Source organism: Crinia signifera, chromosome 1 (genome assembly GCF_055691185.1).
Source record: "Crinia signifera chromosome 1, ASM5569118v1, whole genome shotgun sequence".
Lineage (NCBI taxonomy): Eukaryota > Metazoa > Chordata > Amphibia > Anura > Myobatrachidae > Crinia > Crinia signifera.
Window position 1 is genome coordinate 135,294,794 of NC_139217.1, and position 22,772 is coordinate 135,317,565.

At 42.5% G+C, this 22,772-nt stretch overlaps 1 pseudogene; it reads left to right on the top strand.

The window, feature by feature from the left end:
• Positions 1–1,931: 1,931 nt before the first annotated feature.
• LOC146058586 (transcriptional activator Myb pseudogene) lies at positions 1,932–4,615 on the top strand (annotated as a pseudogene).
• The last annotated feature ends 18,157 nt before the right edge of the window (positions 4,616–22,772 follow it).

Below are 22,772 nucleotides of genomic sequence, written 5' to 3' on the forward strand. Positions count from 1 at the left end.
TATGAGGATTAATCTGTGCCTTAATCCCCAATGATGTAATTGTCCTTCCCCCTTCAGAGGCTGTGAGAAAATGTCAGCAAAAAAGAAAAGGCATGCTGGGAAAACCCTTTGATTTCACAGTTCACTGCACACTGATTCAGGGCATCAATCACTGATTTTTGTCACATGGAAAAGGCTATTTAATTGAATAGCCTTTCCCTGTACTGCACAGTTATTAGTTGACAATTGAATATGCCCCATAGCATTTACTTCTCTGTTGCGAAATCTTTGTATTCAGGTACACATGTTTTCGTACACATTACTACAACAGAAAGGCATCCAGCTATTACAGTACATGAATGTAAAACAAAATATGTGAAAAACAAAACTGAATGAAACATAAAAGAGAAAATAAAAAGGTAATAAATAATTAACCTACTTAGAAGAACCCAAGATACCTGAGCTAGAAATGTATTTACAATGCATTTATGTCTTAACAGTATGAAAAGCATCACAGCATTGTGAAGAAAAGATCCGATTTATGCACAAATAATGACCATGTTTTATGGTTCTGTAAATATGATCTGACCATTCTACTACTGCACAAAATAGAAAATATTGTAAGCATAATTTTCTCACTTTATTTAATATAGGAAAGATCCCATTGGTTGTAATAACTGATAGCTATGATAAACAATACTCACTTCTCAGACTATTTTATTAGGTTAGAGAAAAGAGGTAAAAAAGAAATACATTCTGTATTGTTAAATTTAGTCTACTGTATTCCAGAATTTCAGCTATTGCTATTTTCACAGCTGGTTCATTTTATATATCAGTAAAGGTTGTATTAGAAAGATTCATCTTTTGTAATGTTGTTTTGGATCTTTTTTTTTGTTTAAGAGAATATCATTCTAAAGTTTAGATAGTATCCATGACAAAATTTATTTTACAATTCAAATAATTCCCTGTATCAGTGTTTCTCAAACTGTACTTCAAGCCTTCATTTTAGGTAAAGCTAACTTTAGGCACAGTGACCTATATGAAGAGAGCTATTGGATTAATAATTAAATGAGTCATCTTTGGAGCCTAAACAGATATAGTAGCTTGATACAAATGATATCAGCACCAGCATTGTGCCAATGTTAGGATGGCCTGGAGACTAAAGGCCCCCATACACTATGCATATTGGGGACTATTTCATCCAATTTCGGAACTTTGGGTGAAAACAGGTGAAATCGTCCCAAAATCGCAGATGTGTGACATCTGATCTGATCCGATTCGTGGTCCCGTGAGCATCGGATCAGGGAGGTCGGACGGTGAGCACATAAGATCACGTCCGACCTCCAGACTGACTGGGGAATATCAGCGCTCATAAGGGGGATGCCGGAACGGGCAGTGGGTCCTGACGCTTTAACTAGCTGGCAGTGCCGGTGGCGGCGAGTGCTGACCTGGCCGGGCGGTGTGTGTTCACAGACATCAGCAGCAGGGACGGGCAGTGCAGTGGTGGACTGGCGGGTATTAGATTTTTAAAATACCTGTCAAATGACTGTCCGTTCTCTGATTGGCTGAGAACTCTCAGCCAATCAGTGAATGGCCAGTCATTTGACAGGTATTTTAAAAATCGAATATCCGGCCGCCACTGCACTGCCCGTCCCCGCTGCTGATGTCTGTGAACACACACTGCCCGGCCAGGTCAGCACTCGCCGCCACCAGCTAGTAAAAGCATCAGGACCCGCTGCCCGCTCCGGCGTACCCCTGATGAGGATCACCGCCCGCCCCCTGCTCCTCACCACCCACTGCAGCTCCCTTTACATGTGATAAATCGCAAGCAATTTATCACATATGAATTGGCTCATCAAGTGCCAAATTGTATGTGAGCCTCCCGGGGAGCTGCCGGGCGGCTCACAGGTGAATTGGGTCCGACTTATCCTAAGGACAAGTCGGCCTAATTTATGGGGGCCTTAAGGAACAGCTCAGATGAAGAAGATGAAATGCACGATTACGATGGTCTGTTCTCCAAAATAAAAGGCACTTGGGCAAAACTCAATGGATGCGGGAAGAGGATGAGAAACATAAAAAAACTAGTGGAACAGAATGGGACAGAAGACTGAAAAGTTGTGGCTAGTTTCCTTCCTAACCAAACAGATGTTCAGTGCCATCATTGGTGGCAAAAACTTTTAAACTCTGAACTTAATAAAGGCCCATGGACTAAAGAAGAAGATCAGCAGGTGATAGAATTAGTGCAGAAATATGGCCCCAAACGTTGGTCTGTGATTGCTAATCACTTGAAAGGGAGAATCCGTAAGCAGTGCAGAGAGAGGTGGCACAATTATCTCAATCCAGAAGTGAAGAAGACCTCTTGGACCGAGGAGGAGGACAGAATGAAGCTCACAAATGCCTAGGTAATAGATGGGGCAGAAATTGCAAAGCTTCTTCCTTGGAGGACAGATAATGCAATCAAGAACCACTGGAATTCTACTATGCATCGCAAGGACAAACAGGAAGGTTATCTGCAGCAATCATCCAAAGCCAACCAGCCTTCTGTAGCCACAATCTTCCCTGAAAGGCAACCACTTGTTAGGTTTCACCACTCACACCCCATATTCCACACAGGTCTCTTGAAGTGGCCATGCAGTGAACAACTTCTCCCCCCAGCATGCCGTCCTCCCCCCCCCCCAGGCAGCACGCACCAGCTCTGGGTGAACTCTGTGGTGGTACCGCACCCACCCCCCACTGACTCTCCCCTGGCCTCACTGACTGACTCATAACACCCCCCCCCCCCACCACCCATGCTTGCTCTCCCTAAAGGAAGATGGCCTGTTGAGCCCTTCAAGATGGCGCCACAAATGGCTGCCTAGGAACTGTGCTCTCAGCAATATGTAACCCCATGTCTCCTGTGTGATAACTGTACTGTCTCTGCAATAATTGTGCTGTCTTTGCTCATACTGTTACCTACCTGGCTGCTACAATGACCAGTGGTGCCGCTGATGGCTGCCTAGGTGCTGTGCTGCTTGGCGGGTATATGTTTATTGTGTGATAACTGTACTGTCTCTGCTTATAGTGGTACCTACCTGGCTGCTGCAATGACCAGTGGCGCCACTGATGGCTGCCTAGGCACTGTGCAGCTCAGGTACTTCTAGCGTATACCTGTATGTGTTTGCATATCTGTCATTGTTTAACTGTACCTAACTGGCTGTTGCACAGCAATACAAGTCAAATTCCTAGAATGCGCAAGTATACATGGCCAAAAAAGTTGATTCTGATTCTGATATACTGTAACTACAGCATGTGTTGTTCATTAAGAATAACAAAAATCCCAACTGTACCAATTACAGTGGGACAGTCCTGCTATTTGTAGACTGTCCTGCTGTGTCAACTGTGGACTGCATTGTTAGGCAGGTGCAGAGAAGTGAGGGTTGAAAGTTGAAAGAGTCTGTGATCACTGCTTCTCTGCACTGCAAAGCAGCTAGTGATTTCTGAATAGATGCTGTGTGCATACACGCCATCTAGTAATGCAGGTTTGGAATCTGATGGCTGGCCAGTCACTCTGGGAGTTATGGGCACCCCCCAAAATGATGAGACACATGCCTGCCCCTTCAGATGCATCTTCCCACCTGCTTAAGGACTATGAAACAGCATGGTGCGGAGGGAAATTCCAGGTATATGGGAATCCCATGATTGAGAGTCTTTTAATCCCGTTTGGTTCCAGATTGGCCCATTAACTTTGTTTGACTTTTACTCCATCTTGCAAAACCAAATGGCCCCATGCTATCATTAAGTCTGGTGGTTGCAATTACATTGGATACAACCTGCAATTTTCTACAAAGCCATGCATGAAGTCATGCAAGGTCAGGTTGGAATTTTATTTTTCATTATTTTTCATAATTTACCACTTAAATTTTGATGCACTTTACAAATGAGAACAAAGCAGTCATAAAACGAGACTGGAGCACCCTAAGCCTAGAACTTATAAGCAATGGTATCCTGAGATCAGGTATTGCGTGAGTGTAGAAAGAGAATATATGTATCTGTAGTGCCTGGTAGATGGGATGTTTGGGGGTAAAATCATTTATGAATGTTATTTGGATAGTTATGTAATATGATAGGAATGGGGAGTGTTTAGGGAGCACTTGAAGGTTTGGATGCAAGAAGAATGTTTAATTGCACAAGGGAAAATATCTAGTAAGCATGAATTTGACTATAATATAATTGCAAATGAGAGACAGTGTCTTATGCAGAGCAAAACAGCATACATACATACATACATACATACTTTTTGCAGGCAGTAATTTTAAGTTTATTTGGGGTATTTTATTACCCCTGTATGTGTTCTAGGGTTAAATCTGAGAAAATAAAGGTACATTCATCAGCCACTGATAGGAAAAGGGTATGTAAATACAGTGGCACTGTCACAATCCAGTTCTGTTTACCATGCAGCTGGATCCATTACCACCCATGCCATGCTGTGGTTCAAGTTTATGGGATGGAGTCAGCATCTTCTGTACATTTTAAGATGTTTTGTCTTCAGCTTTCTTGGCCTACGAATACTCAGTCCACATCAGAGCCTAATCTGGAGTACTGCTGGGACAGGTTCCAATCGCCTGATAATGGTCCATCCAATCCTAAACCAGACTGAGACTACCTGAACCATCCAACTCTGCTCAGCTTTTCACAGCCATTTAGGGGTAAAAGGGCGAAATATTATTAATATACATCGCCGCCTTCTGCCACGCCCCGGCTTCGATGCCAGCGCATATGTACTAACATATGCGGCTGGCATCCTGGTGCGGTGACGGAGGCCCCCCACGATACCTGTACTGTGGTGCCCGGGGGTTTCCATCACCTCCCAGCCGCCTATTGCTCCCCTGCAGCCGGGACAGTTCAACGTGGCCTCCTCCTCCTCCCAGCAGCCGGAAGGACGTCCGGCTGCCTTGCTAGGGGCAGGAGGACCTGCAAGAAGGTAAGCTGGAGGGAGGGCAGAGGGGGGCGGCGAGGCGGCGGGGTTGTGGCAGAGGCGGTGGGTGGCGAAATTTATGACAGTGATATTGCCTAAAGGTATTGGCATGTTTCAGCAAGATAATGCACCCTGCCACACTGCAAAAATGTCTTCAATAGTTTCAGAAACATGACAAAGTGTTCAAAGTGTTGACTTGGCCTCCAAATTCGACAGATCTAATTTTAATTGAGCATATAGAGAATGTATTAAAAAAACAATACGGAACCATTTGGGCCACAATCCGCTATTTATCTGCTGCTAATGTCTTGGAGCCAGATACCTCAGGACAACATCTAATACCATATAAGCCATATGCAACATTACATTTGTGCATACACCCAGGGTAAAGCATGTATACATCATCTGTAAACTTTGGCAGCTGCAGGAGAAGCATTTATAAGGTCTCCAGTGTTTAGCTTCACAGTCAATAGGTCAACACCAAAAGGTTGACACCCGTAAAAGGTCTACATGACATGGCTGACACAAGAAAAGGTCAACATGAGTTTTTCACAAAAAAATGTTTTGTATATTTTTATACTTTTCCATCTATGTGGACTACAATTTGAGGGTATGCATTACACAAATTGGGGGCTCATTCCGACATGTTTTGACACTGGCACAAAAAAGGTTGAAACAAGTAAAAGGTTGACATGGTTGACACATGAAAAGGTCAACATCAGTTTTTCAAAATTTTTATTTATTTCTTTTTTTGTACATTTTTATATTTTCCATCCATGTGGACTACAATTTGAGGGTGTATTATGTGAATCGGGGGCTAATGTCGACATGCGTCAACACTGGCACAAAAAATAAAAACCTCATGACAACCTATTTGCATATTTACCTTTTCCTGTATCGACCTATTTCATATCAAAATTTTGTTTATGACATGATGGCTGTCTATCTAGCCACATTAGACCTTTCAATCCACACCCAGCTTCAGGCAATTATATGATGAGACTACCCTATATATACACTGTGCTGTGAGGAGCAGCTAAATAACTATAGCACGTATGTGAAATCCTGCCAGACAGAAGACAGGGATTGTTTGCTGCTTAGTGAGCAGCTTAACACTGCCCGGCTGAAAACCCGCCGCCGCCGAAGCTGTTCTGTACCATGCAAGGGCATGTACGTGAACACATCCCCTCATATGGGGCCGAAGTGGAGAGAAATCATTCCATCAAATGATTTCTTTCCCCTTCAGAAATATAGGTCAGTCTAAACTGACTTTTATTTCTGTCAGAATCCACCAAAGATGGTACGGGCACTGATGTCATGTGACGTCAGCCGCCCACCCCGAGCAGGGAATGCCATGCCTGTGTTGCCAGGGGAACACCCTGGGTGAAATTTAATAGGATGAGAGATTCAGAAAGTGAGAGATTTGATAAGAAATCTCCAGGTTTTTTTTAAAGCGGCAATCATCTCTCACTCTCTGAATTACCCCCAGTGTATTCATCGGGATGCCCATAAGATGCTGGGCATTTGATGGATAATAAGTACAGTAAGCTTATTTTACCTGGGTGTTACCGTGTGATGCTTTCCTAAAGGCCAGGGTGCAAACTCATTGCATGACCATCTTAGAACTGCACATCACAGAGAACACAGAGGAGAAAGGTAATTTTAAACTTCCATAGTTAAATAAAAGTCTACTACATTTTGTACCAGCCTTTATTTAATTATAATCTTTCATTTTTTTTCTCTTGAGATACAGCTCATTATCGCTTCATTTATGTATTAAAAAATCATGAAAGTAAGCAGACATCTGGGCTGTCAATAATTCATGTATCAGATTTGTACATGCTAATACTTTAGTAACATAGGCATTTGTGCACATATAAAACACTTTGCCTTATTAAATGTACCTGGATACTGCAGACAACTTGCAATTGAACGTAATAACATCTACTGTATAGGCAGATTTACTAAACATTGCATTTTCAAGTTTAAAGATGTTTTTTTTTTTTTTTAAACAACAATAGTAGTTATTGCAAAATCAGGCTTGTTTACCATTAACTACTGCTGCTATTTGAAAAACATTAAAACCAGTGATCATTGGTGGCTTTGTAAACAGGAGACTTCATTTATCTATACCCAAATATCAAATATCAAAGTTAATTTGCATAGAGAAAAAGCCCTGTGGTTGGGGGTGGTTGGGCGGGGGGGGGGGGACAGACTGGCTTTTGCAGTGTACACACGGGTGCGCGCTCCCATATTCAGCCCCTTTCTAATCGCTGGTCGCAGGCTTGCCTCTGACCTCCCCTCTATCATCCTCGGTGACATCAATGATTACCTCTGCGGCACCACTGGCAGAGGTTCCCTTTCATCAGCGACCATCTTTCATCGCTGATGAAAAGGAGAAACTGAGCAATATATTGCTCAGCAATATATTGCTAGCAATATATCTCCCCCGTGTGTACGGGGCTTTTGAGTAAAACAAATGTTTGTGCTCTCCAGCTTGTGTACTGTATCCTTGCTTGTCCTGCAACCTTTGTGCAAGAGCATTCCCTGATATCTGTGGGGTGATTTACAGGTATCTGGTGCTGTGTGTACTTTTCTGCAGTTCTGTTCATTGGGAACACTGAAATGACATATTGTATTATGTATTCCAGCTGTAAAATTATTAATTTAATTTGCTGCAGTAACTTTTTCCTAATTTGGGTACAGTGGCATTTGTTGCAGGTTCCTGCCCCCCTGCTACAGTCCTTTGGACCCTAAACTCACACTCTGCTGTGTGGATCACCAGAGTTTGGTGTCCTTCTGGTCTTTGCCCTTCACAAGTTGTACCTGGCTGACACTCCTGAGCTTGTAGCAGCCTGGGCCTGATTCTGACTGTTCCTCTCCTTTCTATCCTGCATAGTATACATACCATTGTCAATATACTGTAGTTACCTGTAGGATCTACTGTGGTGTTTCTTGTGCCTGGGAGGTGCTTACTTAGCTATAGTATGTTATTGCTTCTTTCTAACTACATACTTCTGCCTTATATTGTCACTGTCTTTTATATTTCTACTTAACTGATGGTGCAAGAGTCACCTGTTTTTTGCATAAGCAACAAAGTTTCCATGAGTCTGCCCAGATCTTGTTTCTGCTGAGATGCAGGCCCCAGCTAACTCCGACTTTACGACTTTACATATAGGGCCTTATTCTGGTTCACTCCTTCTGGCAAATACCTTCTTAGATGGACAAAACCACTGCAGTGGGTTAGATGTTACTTGTGCAGAGGGAGTTAGATTTGGGTGGGGTTTTATTTAAAAGTGAGATCTATATTGCAGTGTAAAAATAAAGCAGTCAGTGTTTTCCCTGCACAGAAACAAAATAACTCATCCAAATCTAAATCTCTTTGCACATTTTACATCTGCCCCCCCCCCCCCCCTCCCTCCTGCAGTGCACATGGTTTTGTCCATCTAAGAAGGAATTTGGCAGAAGGAGTAAACCAGAATAAGTCCCATAGTGGTAAATCAGGTGGCAGAAGCTCATATATACAGTACATCTCCCTCATTATGGATGGACAGGATTGGGGAGAATGACAATTCTAAAAATATTAAAATCTTGGAGAAAAAGTCCCTAAGAGATTGTAATCTTTGGAAACTTGCATGCCAGCAAAAGGTAGTTGATCCAGTCTAGATGCATGCATTAACTATGCCGATGCTTTCAGTGGCGTAACTATAAATTTTGCTCCCTCCAGCCAAAATAGTTTCTGCTCCCCCCCCCCATGCCCTCCCCGTAATGCCCCTTACACTATATGCTGCATCAATATGCCACTTACACATTACACCACACATGTAATGCCACTTACACATACACCATAATGCTACTTAGGTTAGGCTGCTGGGGACAGAGGGGGGAAATTAGGGTTATGCACTGGGGGAAGGTTACGTTGTGGGAGGGGTCCATTAGGGTTATACAATAGGGTATTACTCTATAAACATTGATTGGTGCTACAGTGATATTTGTGATAAGTGAGAAGACACAACAGACCTGTATGAAGGGGTGTTCCCTGGTGCCTCATCAGTGTCCACGCTGCTTTCATGTCTGTTAAATGTTGCCTCCTGTGAGCTCCGTCCACTTCAGGTACCGGAAAGCATATATTACAGTCCTCACCCGCCCCCCTCTCCCCCTTCAATTCTCCAGAGTCAAACTGTGAGCTTCGAGTCCCACCACTTAGCCACCAGCGCAGGTCAAAGTCCCTGATCACTGGCGCTGCCAGTCTTGCAGCATTTCCTCCCACGGATGCAGTACCTCCTTCTGTGTCTTCACCCTCCGCAACTGACACATTAAAAATTGCCACATCTATACTGTTTTTGGGCCAGCACCCAGCTCCATCCAGAATCTGCCTGTTTGAGCGGCTACTCTGTGCCCCCTGCAGACTTCGTGGCACTGGCTCCTCCAAGCCACTGTAGAGTCTGCCACACTATAATTACGCCACTGGATGCTTTCTTCAAAAGACTGTCAGATTTCCAAAAGGATCAGGATTCTAATGCCAGAATATTGACAGCCACCATCCCTATCTGTGACTATGCAAGACTGGCCATTGTATGGATGGGGTGTTAGGGTTAGGCCGCAGAGTTGAGGGTTAGAGTGGGCATCAGGGTTTGAGGGTTATGCCAGGGGATTTAGTGTCAGGCTGTGAGGGAATAGGGGGAGGTTGCAGGAAAATGAGGGTTAGGGGGAACATATAGAGGGTAAGTATGCTTATCTGACCCCTGTCAGATTGCATCCTTTGGGATGCTGGCATCACTTTTCTGACCGACAATATCCTGACCTCCATCATGCCTATGTATCCTGATTCTTTCACCATGCAGTTTGCTATTAAGTGAGCCCAATGTATTCCTACATGTCCTCTCCCACTTGGGACACTGTTTCGGGCATTAAATGTTAAAGTACAGTACTCCAATACAAGGTCTCTTGGAATATAATGGTCAAAAATTTGACAGTTCTTTTCTACTAAGACTCAAAAATCATGTTCCCACATTCTTCAGGTGAAGAGATGTCTGTGAGACCTACAACTTCCCTACTTCATGTTATTTTCTCCATGACTGTGGATAGTGACAGGGGTGGCCGGACTTTTGTGACCTTGGATCTACTTTTTACGTACTTAGATCACTTAATGGTGATCTACCGGCATGAATGCACTGAAACCTAATTCAAAATGTACTTATTAGATAATGCACTGCGTGGTGTCAGCATGGTGTTGGAATAATCAGGATGGTAAGTACTCATTCCTAACCATAGGCAGACGTAAAATTGGTCAAAAATAGCCTTAGTAATAAAACCTACATCAAATAACATAAAAAAGCATAAAAAAATCCTGTGCACATCAAACAATCATTTTTTTTTCTAGGCTGTTATGTTCTGTGAACCCAGCTTCACAAGATGCCATCACAGGGCCTGATTAAGAGGTGGGTATGTTATGATGTTTGAGAAGTTGATCGATTTTTTAATACTACGCATGCCCAAAACTCCCAGAAAACCCTTAGTATGCATGCATAGACTTACATATATAATGGTGGTTGTAGTTGCATGCAGGATTGCTGGAATTAGTGGCGGCGACAGCATACCAAAGGAAGGAAGACTAATTCTTGATCTATAAAGAGTACTGCTGAACACATCAGAGGGATCCATGCAGCTGTGAATAGACACAAGTTGCAGCTAATGACCCCCATGCACTAATCTAAAGTATCGCATGCAGCCTCGTATGTGATTCCTTGGCAACTGCCTGCTGGAGAGCAGTCCTTTGGCATATGTATTTGGTCATGTTCTGACTACATTGTATCACCAAGAATCCATCAGAATGTTTCCACACCCAGTCCTTGGAGGGAAAAAAAAGTTTTTGTTTGTTTAGGTCTAATTCAAGTAAATGGAATACACGGTGTAAAGGAAAGTTTTAACTCAAAATATGTTTGCTTGAAATCATCTAGTAATGTGCAAAATGGCTCTATTAACCCATTGAGTGGTGGGATTTGCTGGGGCAGGACAAACCTACCAGGGCAGGTTTGTCCTGCCCCAGCAATAATCATCATTCAAGGGCAGCAGCTAGTCCCGACTCCCCCTTCATGTCACTCCCCCCTGTTACTTACCTCTATGTTCCTGCGATCTTACACTGGAGCTCCTCGCCGCCGTTAGCACTGCAGCAGTGACCAGGTGGCAGGCCATGCTCGGAAAGGTTCGGGGCAGCTCAAGGGCACTCGGGGGCCTGAACTCCCGAGCACTCCCGAGCCACCCCAAACTTCCCTTATCACTGTTGCAGTACTAATGGTGGCGGGTGCAGTGGCAGAGGAGCTCCAGCGTACGATTGCCAGAGCACGGAGGTCAGGGAGGAGTTACAGGAGGGCTGGGAGCAACAGAAGGGTGCCTCTAGAGGTGGTGCCCAGCTGGAGGCACCACTGGTGCACACCTACCTACTGGTGGTATTCCCGGAAATATTCCGGAACAGCCCACTGCTGCAGCGCAGCTGAGCCTGTAACATTTTTGGGCATACCACTGAAGTGGTTAAATACTGTATATTAAAGCACAGTTGTTTCTGTTTTCTAACCTTACATAAATCTCCTATAAAGTCACACACATTCATGGGTGTGGATTAGCTAAAAGACCATGTCTAGATAGACAATCAATAGGTTAACAGCAAAAGGTCCACAGTGACAAATAGTCGACATGCACTAGGCCGACAGTGACTAAAGGTCAACCCAAGCAAAATATCAACATGGAAAAGGTTGACATATTGAAAGGTCGACATTTTATTTTTCTTGTATCAATTTTGATATCAGAGCACAGGGACATAGATTTAGTGTAGTGCATGCCCTCCTATGGCTCACTGCTACTGCTGCGCTTGGCACACTTTACCATTTGTAATTGGAGTCCACATGGATGGTAAAGCATGAAAAAGTTAAAAAAATATTAAATACTGTATCATGAAAAAATCTTGTCGACTAACTTGGTGAATCTGGGATATTTTGATGCCACCATTGTGTACCTTTCATCAACAATTTGAATTAATTTAAGGGAGAATAGAACTAAAAAAATGTATAACCCTTAAAATCTATGCCTTATTATTGTGTCAAACATTGCATAAAGTATTCAGAATTCATATTCCTATACTTAAGAAAACTGTAGGATTACGTTTTGGGGGGCAATTGTAGTCAATATACTGTAGCAAGAATCATGTAAAGCTATCAAATACTGTAATCGGATATTTTGTCTAGTTATGCAGGTAAAAGTACATTGCGGTCATATAGGGGGAAATTTACTAAGAATATGAATACGATATTTTGTATTTGTATTCTTAATACGAATGAATAAGAATGCATATGGCTGAAACAGTCACATGCAAATTTGTGTTCCGGAGGGAAATTTACAAAGAAGTCAAATACAACTGCTTTGTAAACCCCGATGTCGTATCCATTCGTATTAGCGGCCGTATATACGGCCGCTAATACAAATTCGTATAGGCAGTCTGCACGGATCAGTCAGATCTGTGCAGACTGCAATGTGTAAAAAAAAATTGAAAAATAAATATATAAATATTAAAAAAGGCTGGTATTAAAAAAATCAGGAAACCATTCAAGTAGGGCTTCGCATTTTTTTTTTAAACCAGCCCCAGGCTCCAGGGACGGTTCCCAAAATACGGGGGACAAAACGACTAGGGGTCCCCCGTATTTTAAGAACCAGGCTCAACCAGCCAGCAGTGTAATGCCACAGCCGGGGGGGAGGGGGAGACATTTTATAGCCTAGTGGCTCCTGATTGGCCGCTAGGTGCCGCAAGCCAGCCAATAGCAGTATTCAGGGGGTGGAGCCGCACAATGTAAACAAAGACAACATGCGGCTCCTTCTTGGTCTGTCTGGGTTCGGGTAGTCGGAAAGAAGAGGACTCCCCCAGGACACCTGACCAGACCAGGCTGACTGATCGGTAGTGATAAATGCTTTGTCTGGGGGGACTTGTATAACCCTGCTGGCTGGTTGGGCCTGGGGCTGGTTTTTAAAATACGGGGGACCCCTGGTCATTTTGTCCCCCCGTATTTTGGGAACCAGCCCGGCCCTGGAGCTGGTTTAAAAAAAACACAGCGATGCCCTAATTGAATGGTTTCCTGATTTTTTAATACCAGCCCCGGCTCTTTCAGCCTGGTGCTGGTTACGGCCATGGGGGGGGGGGGGGGGGAGGACGCCATGCCTTTTTTTTAAATGTATTTATTTGCTTTCTATTTTTTTTCACACACTGGATCTGACTGATCCATGCTGATCCATGCAGCCTGAAGCCAAGTACGCCAGGAAAATTAAGTGTATTTTTCTGACTGGCAAGTAACAGGCGTATTTTTAATACGGCCGGTTAGTAAATTAGAAATCACCATTCTTTTGAATGGTGATTCCTAGTCGTATTCTATCGATGGTGTATTTGTATTTACAAATACGAATGGCCCTTTAATACGAATATGATTAATATACCCAAAAAAATATTATTTTACTATGAAAATAAGATTTTTTTTATGAATTTAGCCAAGTAAATGTCCCCCATAGTGTTTTAGAAAGGATTCTCTATGCCTAGGAACATGTGAAGCCTCCAGACTTATCAAATGGCCGCCAAAACATTCAACACTTGACAGTGACTGCTGCATCGTGACATCTGCAAATAAGCTGTTAATTGGTTGTTTGTAAAATAAGTGTTTGTCAGGTAAAGTTTTTGCCTTGAATGTGAAGGGACTGACTGACACTAGATTTGGAGAAATGTTTCCGCTCTAAACATTCTGAGTAAGTAAAGAACAATATGCATTGGCTGTATCTAAGAGGTGCTTCATTACAAAATACAGTGTCAACCTAATGATTGTCTACCATCATGCTGTAGACCAAATGACCGCATCCCAGAACAAGACAATTACAGAATTTTATTAGGTAATATAATAACTTTGCAAACATTAAACATCAGATCGAGGTACAATGAGATCCACTTTACAATATTATTAGATTCATGGCAAAATCCTATGTCTCATTAATAAAGGAGGTTATTCTGGTTGAGTCCACCAGACACTGCCTGCCACCCACACCGCCACCTCTGTGGTGTCTCAGATCTGTGGGTGCTCTGTTCAGGAAGCGGGCAGGCAGATGACATCCTCTGATGTCAGCTGCCCATGAAACACCACCACCCCATGCTCCCCGCCCCCCTCCCTCACTTTTGTGTGCGAGTGCCTGATGTAATCTATTTGCTGTGGCCACTCGCACACAACGGCTACACATGCACATAAATAACTTTGCGCATGTGCAATCACACAAAATTGCTCCTCTGCGAGTACATGTAGGGGAGCGTGTAAACTAGAATCACCCCCCAAAGTGAGTAGGTCCTGCCAAAACATATCATTTTAGTCTCGTCCACTCCATTTTTTAACATGCAAATCAGAGGCATCACCAAGTGTGGTAAAATAGATAATAATAGTGCTGAATATACCAATAGTTTTTAAAAGATAGATTGTCAATTTTGCATTAAAAAACAAAATATAGTATTAAAAGGTAACTAAGCACCAAACATAGAATCACCACAGTAGTAGGGCATATATATGTAATGATATATCTTGCTAGTTCCTATTGTTACAATTTGACTATACATACCTTTATTGACTGCCATTGATATCTGGCTCCTATTTAGAATCACAGTCCAGAGTATGTAAAAGTTATATGGTATGTTAAGAAAAATCACCATTGGGGTGATGTTATCTACAGTATAAGGCTTAAAAATAAATGTTCCCCACTAGTTGTACAGTGTAATCAGGTCACATTAAATACCAAAAAAAAAAAACAGAAGTTTAGTTATCTCCAGCGCTGTCCTAACTGGAAAAAACTGTACCTGTGTGTATCTAACAATAAAGATCTATACAATATATCACTTACCTGGTTTCCTGGAATCCATCTTCAGAGGCATTCCTCGTCCTAATGTTGCATTGCACAAGGTGCATTGGTGACTGGTCATGATGTCACCCGCCAACCGCGCAAGGTGTCATTGGGACAGGGGATGCCACTCACGATGGACGCCAGGGGAACGCTTGGGTACCACCAGGGGACTAGGTGAGTATATATAAAAAAATATTCTTAAATCCCAAACTATACCTTAACCATAATGTTCCTGGTCCCGAGCATTTAGGATAAGGGATACTGAACCTGTGCAAATTAAACTTGTTCCATCTGTATGCTCAAGACTATTCATGATGATTGATTAACAATAAAATTAGCTAAAAGCTATCCAAAGTAACAATTTAATATGTGCTTTTAGAGGTCTCATTTAAGATTCCATCAGTTTCTGTATAATTAATTACTGTATCATAACGTGTTTTAGATCATTAACTATGAAAACACTGCTATGTATGAGGTCCATAAGCTATAAATGTATTATTGTAGTATAAGATGGGTAATCACACTCTTCATATTTCTTGTTGTTACCTCCCACTGAATTAATGCTGATTGATGTAACTGCTGGGAAGTGTAGGACAATAATATGCTATCACACACAATGAGGAAAGAACAAGGAGCAACTAAAGAATGCTAAAGGAAAAAGTACTTTGTTATCTTTATGGCACAGAGTGAAAGACAAATTAGAAGAAGAATGCAGTGCAAGCGTTTCATTGCCTCTGCGATAATAGGGAGATAGGTCTTATTTGTTGTGCTTGGATAATGTAAATGTATTTCACCTGCCACAATTTATTGATATTGTTAAAAATAAGCAGTTGCCTAATTTCACAATTGCAGGTGTTTTCTTGTGATAGTTACTTTTTGTAATTTAAATGATCTCAGTCTACAAACATCCTGATGCATACAAATTTTAGAGACACAAAAGCAATGATAAAAATAAAGAAATCTCAGCCATTTTACATTTTTGTTAATTGTATAATTAGAAAGAGGATGTAGCAGAACATATGCAAAATGGGAAAACTAGCTACATGGCAACTGGAACTTTAACAAGTATTTATACAGTCAAAATAAATGTTGCATTGGTAGAATCATATGTAAAGCATATCAAAACCAACATGACGAGAGCACATTTTTACCAAGTAGTAATTTCATCTTTAATTGTTTAGGAATTTTTAGTAAATTTCCAATTGTCTAACAAACTGATTCTCAAACTGTGGGTCCTGACCCCAAAGTCAGTACCGACCTTCTCAGCGTGAGGTCACGACTCCATGTTGCTGACCATAAGGCTGATGATTTTTCGAATCTCAATCAGTGATTCAAGGAGTCTGAAAAATCTGTTGAATTGTCTGTTATTTTAGACTCTTTCTTTATTTTGTGCCTCCACAATGCTGCCATGTATGAGGTGTCTGCTGACTACACATGTGATATGATGATCTACTGCAGTAACCTTCTGGGGTCCTGTAATTAATTTTATTGTCTGATGGGGTCCCAGTGCAAAATAGTTTAAGGACCCCTGGTCTAACATAATAAAGAGTAATCACCAGGATACTCAAAAATCAAGAATAGACTCTTCAGTTTTGAGTATAGAACAGTGTTAATCTACGGAACATATACATAACAACTCACCATTGATAATGAAAATGAATAACCTCACTTTTATCATACCTGCCGCCTCATGTCTTCGCCATCCCAGCCGTCAGGCCTCCTTGCATAAACCTCATGTCTTCTGTCTCTCCCTCACTCTAGATTGTAAGCACCTTGGACCACGGCCCTATTTCCTCCTGTTTTCACAACCCTCTCCTTGCATTTAAATTTTCATCTCTGTTACTCACCTACCATCTATTCTACAACCACATTTCTACATTTTTACCACTGACAACCTGTCCGTGGAAGCAGGCAGAGTACTCCTCTGCTTCCCTACATCTCAACTGTATTGTTCTAGTTCTTCAGTTACTGTTATATTTAGTTCTGTTCTGTTTAGTTCTGTGTACCCTCTATTGTTTACAGAGCAATAGAGGGTATTTGTTTTAGTTCTTCAGTTACTGTTATGTTTAGTTCTGTTTGTTTTTACTCTTCAATTACTGTTATGTTTAGTTATGTGTGCCCTCTATTGTTCCAATGTGTGCCATACTGTATGTATGGCACTGCAAACCACTTGTGGCACCTTTTAAATAAAATATAATTACACAATAATAATAAAGTTGTATTATAATCATCATTATTTTGTAACCCACACACAATGTTTTAATATTAATTAATACAGCCTGTTTATTATTAACTGTTCAAAGATAAGAATCCTTAAAGTAGCATTTCCATATTCTATAGGTTTTTAATGAAATAAATATAATTTAAGTACATTTTAAGCATGCTCTTAAATATCCTAGAACACATTCTTATGGTTAACAGATAATTATGGCCAACAGATATGGCTGCCGCAGGGTAACAATTATCATCAAAAGCAGCGGACATGTCATGGGAGAGAAAGAAGAAATTTAAAAAAAAAAAATGCACAGAAAGACGCGAACACAATGGCTGCGAAACACAGGATATACTGTACTATATCAAAGCTTGGAGAGAGATAAAGTGGAGAGAGGTAAAGGACCAACCACATCCGCGTCTGTGTTTTTCAAATGCATATGGGAGCTAATGTAAAACTACAAATGGTACTCTTTACCTAGCACGGCGCCCAAGATCGTGGGCATCGCAGGTAAAAAATCGCGGGCATCGTTGCCATTGAATGCACTAAAAATCGGGTGCGACGCGACCGACGCGATGCCCGCGATGCCACCGAGCCCGAAGCGTGGCGAGCGCAGCGAGCCCCGCGAGGGGACGCGGATAGCTTCACAGGTAAACGCGTCCCTTCGCGGGCTTCACAGGTATCCGCGTCCGCTCGCCACGTTTCGGGCTCGGTGGCTCGCTGCGCTCGCCACACTATTCTATTCTCAACTCCACGCCGACGTGGATAGTGGGGGTATGAAAAGGTCGTAGGACGCGTACCGCCGCCCCTCGCGGGCTGGCTGCGCTCGCCACGCTTCGGGTTCATGTTGATCGTGGGGTGGCGTTAACAATTGTGGGGGCCATTTCACACTTCAGGGTGCCTATTTGGCCTCTGTGGGCCATTTAACATTGTTTCCTATGGAAAAATCGGGTCAATTGAGGCATTGAACAGGAAAATCGGGTCAATTGAGGCATTTAACATTGTTCCCTATGGGAAATCGCGGGCATCGCGTCGGTCGCGTCACACCCGATTTTTTAGTGCATTCAATGCCCGCGATGGCCGCGATGGGCGCCGTGATAAGTAAAGAGTACCCTACAAATTTCTTATAGTCTGCCACAATATTGTTTTTTGTGAAACAATGCACCTCTCTTTGCGGAATTGCTGCTATAAATCAATAGACAATGACCAGACAATGACCAGATCCAACGTTTCCTGGCTCATAAAACATTTCTATCCTATCCAAACAGCTCCAAAACTAGTCATATAACTAGTGATATTAGGGATAAAAAAAATTATTATGGTGACTTTCCTGCTTAATGCTCCTGATTTTGCAGTATATAAATGTGTGATTATATAGACCACACAGTGATTTAAATGTGTGGCCCACCATTCTGAATCTGCCCAATATTCAGAAAGGATGGGTCAGATAATTAAGAGCAGTCACATTTAGAAGCTCCTGCTTATCTCCTTGCATGTGTGGCGTGGGCAGTTGAGCAGGGCCTTCTGAGCGAGCGATGCTGGCAATGCGGCACAACCAACCCCCCTCCCCCACTCCCAGCACCCCCTCCCCCACTCCCAGCACCCCCTCCCCCACTTGCGGCACCCCAACCCCCCTTCCCCACCTGCGGCACCCGCAGAACCCCCTCCCCCACCTACAGCACCCCATCTGCATAACTTACCCGGCAGTCCTGGTCCCCAGGGGTGTCAGTCAGGGTCCACATCATCTATCGGCGGCGGCAGCGGAACAAAATAAATAAAAAATCATTGCAGCCAGCCAATCATGGCTTGCTGCATCATTGCCCTGCCCCCTAGAGCTGCAGGGCATAAAATGGGTAAAGACTATGGGTTGTACCATTCTCCCTACTTTACAGGGATGGCTTTTGTGGACCCTAAATTGTTCGGGACAATAAAGCTGGGGTGCTTGAGGACAAAACAGACTTTGTAAAAGTGGGGCACTGGGAAAGGCAGAGCTAAGCAGTTAAATGAACATGCATGCATGAGGAGAGACATTTGGAGGCAGGAGAAGGACAACGCATGTGGTGTGGCAGTTCCTGAGGAGAGGAGAGAGGTGCGCAGCCATGCTCTGGTATAAGTATCGCTGAAAGAGAAAATTATTTCTTACCAAAGTAAAGGGGTCCTCTTCCTCTTGTTCGGTGAGCAGACAGCAGTAGCTTCAGAGGCATCCAAGGTGTAATCCTCAGCGCCGAACTTCGAAAGTCCAGCTGCATCATCACAAGGGGCAGCAAAGAGGTGGAGATCGGGTGGAGACCTTGTGACAGTAAAAGAAGGAGGGATGAATGCATCCAGCCCAAGAAAGCCCATATATGGCATCTTAGGACTCAGCAGGAGGGAATCCAGTTCACAGCACTACACGCAGCCACATTGTCAGTAAAAAGAGATACAGCAAGAAATAAATAAACAGCACCTTATATAGATCAGTGAGAAAAGTCATTACCCTGAAGCCCTTATTATTAAACTAACCCGCCCTTCTGGTTACAGTAACTTCCAGACAGGGGGCAGGCAGTCCGATGGGGAGGAGGAGCAGAGAGGATCTCCTTAAGAAAAAGTCCTGGGATGCGGTGGCCATTCATAAGAGCTGAAAAGGCTGCCGCCCCCAGGTGAAGAACACAGATGACGATGCTGTTGCCCTGTAAAAGAGCTTAGGGAGCCACCACCCCCAGGTGAAGACATCACAGAAGCCCTGGGAGGGGGGGGGGGGGTCTGGGCTGGGTAAAGAGAAAAAAAACAGTTTAATAAAATTATTTTTAAAACAGTATTTTTACTAATATTTCCTTTACAGGGGATTAAAAGTACCAGCTGGTCTTTAATTCCCCATATGCTGGTCCCTGTGTTTCTCCAAAGTACTATTAATATAGACAAAGAAGATGACACTCCCCCAGGCTTTATTCCAACCCATTATTTAAATTTAAAGACTTTTTTTATTCCCCTGAAGACGCCAAACACATTCTGTGAGAAATTTTAAATCTCTCATGCTGAATCTCTGGCCCAAATCTCTCTGTGTGTGGGCCCATTATCTGAGAGATTCAGTTTAAGGGAAATCTCTCATGCTGAATCTCCCATTATGAATCTCTGGCACAAATCTCTCAGTGTTTAGGGCCCTTTAGTTTGTTTTATGTGTCGTTATGTGAACAAGCCATTTGATTGGTGAACTGCACATCTGGTAGTGCTCAGACAGGACAACCTTGTATTCTTATTACACTGCAATTTGTACTGTCACTACTCCAGGGACCTCATCCATTTTCCCATGGTAAAATGTATATTCCATTTGTCTCTGGTTGCAGTGTCTGTCCTAGAACCTCAGCTGCCTGTCAGCTGCCGCATGTTCACACAATGCAATAAGCAGCACGTATAGAATGGAGCTCATTGATGTCTAATATGGGGTGGCACATAATACTTGCATCTTTCTATACTACTACTGTATTACTGAATTACTTAAATTGTGAATATTTTGGTGTGCCATAAAAATATATTTTGTTTTGTGAGTATAATACTATTTAACAAATATAACATACTTGGAAAATGTATTATCTGTGAACAATCCTTCATTTGAAACTGAGATAATCTAATTTTATGTATTTTGTATACTTAAAATTACCTAATGTGAGTCTAGCAGGAAATACAGAAAAACAAGAAAAGCAGCGCTCACCTTCAGTAATGAGTGAATCAAATCTTTAAAAGTTAATTGATTTAATTTATCATATGGTATAAATGTCATGCATTTGGCAAGCACATATATAACAGTAATAAAGCATATATTAAAAAAAAAAAAAAATATAAATTAAAATGCTGTTTTAAAAGATCTCACGTGTTATCAGGGCAATCCCCAAATGGGGGTGGAGGATCAATGAGTCCCGCACTGTCCACACTGTGCTATAATCCCAGTAATTGGATGGAGTCCAAAACGGCAATTTGTATTCCTGTGGGCACACTGAGGGTGTGGCAAATTGCTGAGTGGGCGCAGTTCTAGGAAACAAGTACCGTTTTTTCACATATACGAAAAAACAAAACTATTCGAATACCCCTATAAGTCTCTTACTATGGCACCTTAAAAGGAGTAGGAGGTCACAAGCTGGGCAGGCGAGAGTAATGCCGGGCCCCGGTAAAATTTTGGGAGCTGTGTCCACCTTGCGCTATTAGGCCACGCTCCCAAAACATTTGGGGGTGAAAACATACTTTAAAGTTGAGGGAGGAGTGTTATTGTCTCCACCCCCTCAGTATCGGCAGCACCTACCTACAGCATGTACTGTTCTGACAGCAGTCTAAGCATGAGCTCTCACATTGTCAGCACATGCTGTAGGTGTGTGCTGCCCAGGAGGGATGGAGGAGGAAGGGGGGCGGACCAGGGCCCCCACTGGGTCCCTCCAGCAAGCCTGGGCCCGGGTAATTAGTACCCGATCTCCCTCCCTCTCGGCAGCCCTGGTCACAAGAAGTTTCTCTTCTGTATAAGCACACCCTTGATGTGAGTGATGTGTCACCCCACACCCTACTCAGGTATGGTTTTCCAAACTGATCTTTATTCCCAGCTTTCTAAGTCATCTTGAAGTTATTCAGTTTGTGGGGTACATTTAATTGCTTGTGAAAAAATAACAAATAACTACAGGCTTTTCAAGAAGTCATTATTTGCTTTATTATTGTATAGTTCAGGTACAAATACATGATTTATATGACTCAAAAATATATCTAAATTTCAGTTTCATTAAAATATACAAATTATTGCTTATGAAATAAATAATTTCATTTGTAAAATATTATCATAATTAAAGAGCTACTGCTGATGTGGATAGCATAGGCCAGTGGTTCCCAAACTGTGTTCTGTGGCCTCCTGCGGTGCCTTGAGACTATTGCAAGGGTGCCCTGGGTTGGTGGTCCAGAACCAAATCAATTCAGTCATAAAATATGTGGATAAACTGATGAAGTCTTACGACAAAATGCGTGCCTCCAGCTGATTCTCCTACTGCCTCCTGTCTCCGGCTGTCCTGTTCCTGATCGCGGCAGAGCAAGTCAGCGCTGCAGTTGTCTGAAGGACGTGTTTGGATATCCGGCCCTGGATGAGCGTGAGCAGTTTTTCCCCTTAGTTTTATATCATATCATGTGGGACCCAGTCCACAGAGCAATATTTCATGGTACGATTCTCTGACTCTTTTATACCGTGGAGACTTTGTTGCTCTTATTAAAATTGTGATTCGTTTAATGCACCATGAAGCGCCTTTTTCTACATTTCTTCTAGATACTTCTCCCTCTGCGGGTTCCAGAGAACTCCCCCCCCCCCTCTCCCGAGAATAAGTGCTGCATTCCTATCGTGGTATTTGGTGTCTGGATACCCTGAACAGGGTTATTTACCTACTGGTGTTTATGGACTGATCTAAGCGCATGGTCCTATATATTTCCCCCCCCCCCCAAAAAAAAAAATAATATATTTATATATATATATATATATATATATATAAAACACTCTTTCTTCAGTAGGACTCTAGCTTTCAGATATAAACCACAGTATAGCAAATTTGAAAACCTAAAATCACCTTTAGTTAATCTCCACCTTTATACTAAAAAGCATAGAGATGAGGGACATAGCCTAAAATTACATTTCTTTGTTCTATAAAAATAATAGGGAATAAGCAAATTAAATTATTAATATATAATAAAATGATTAAATGGAATGCATATAAAGAA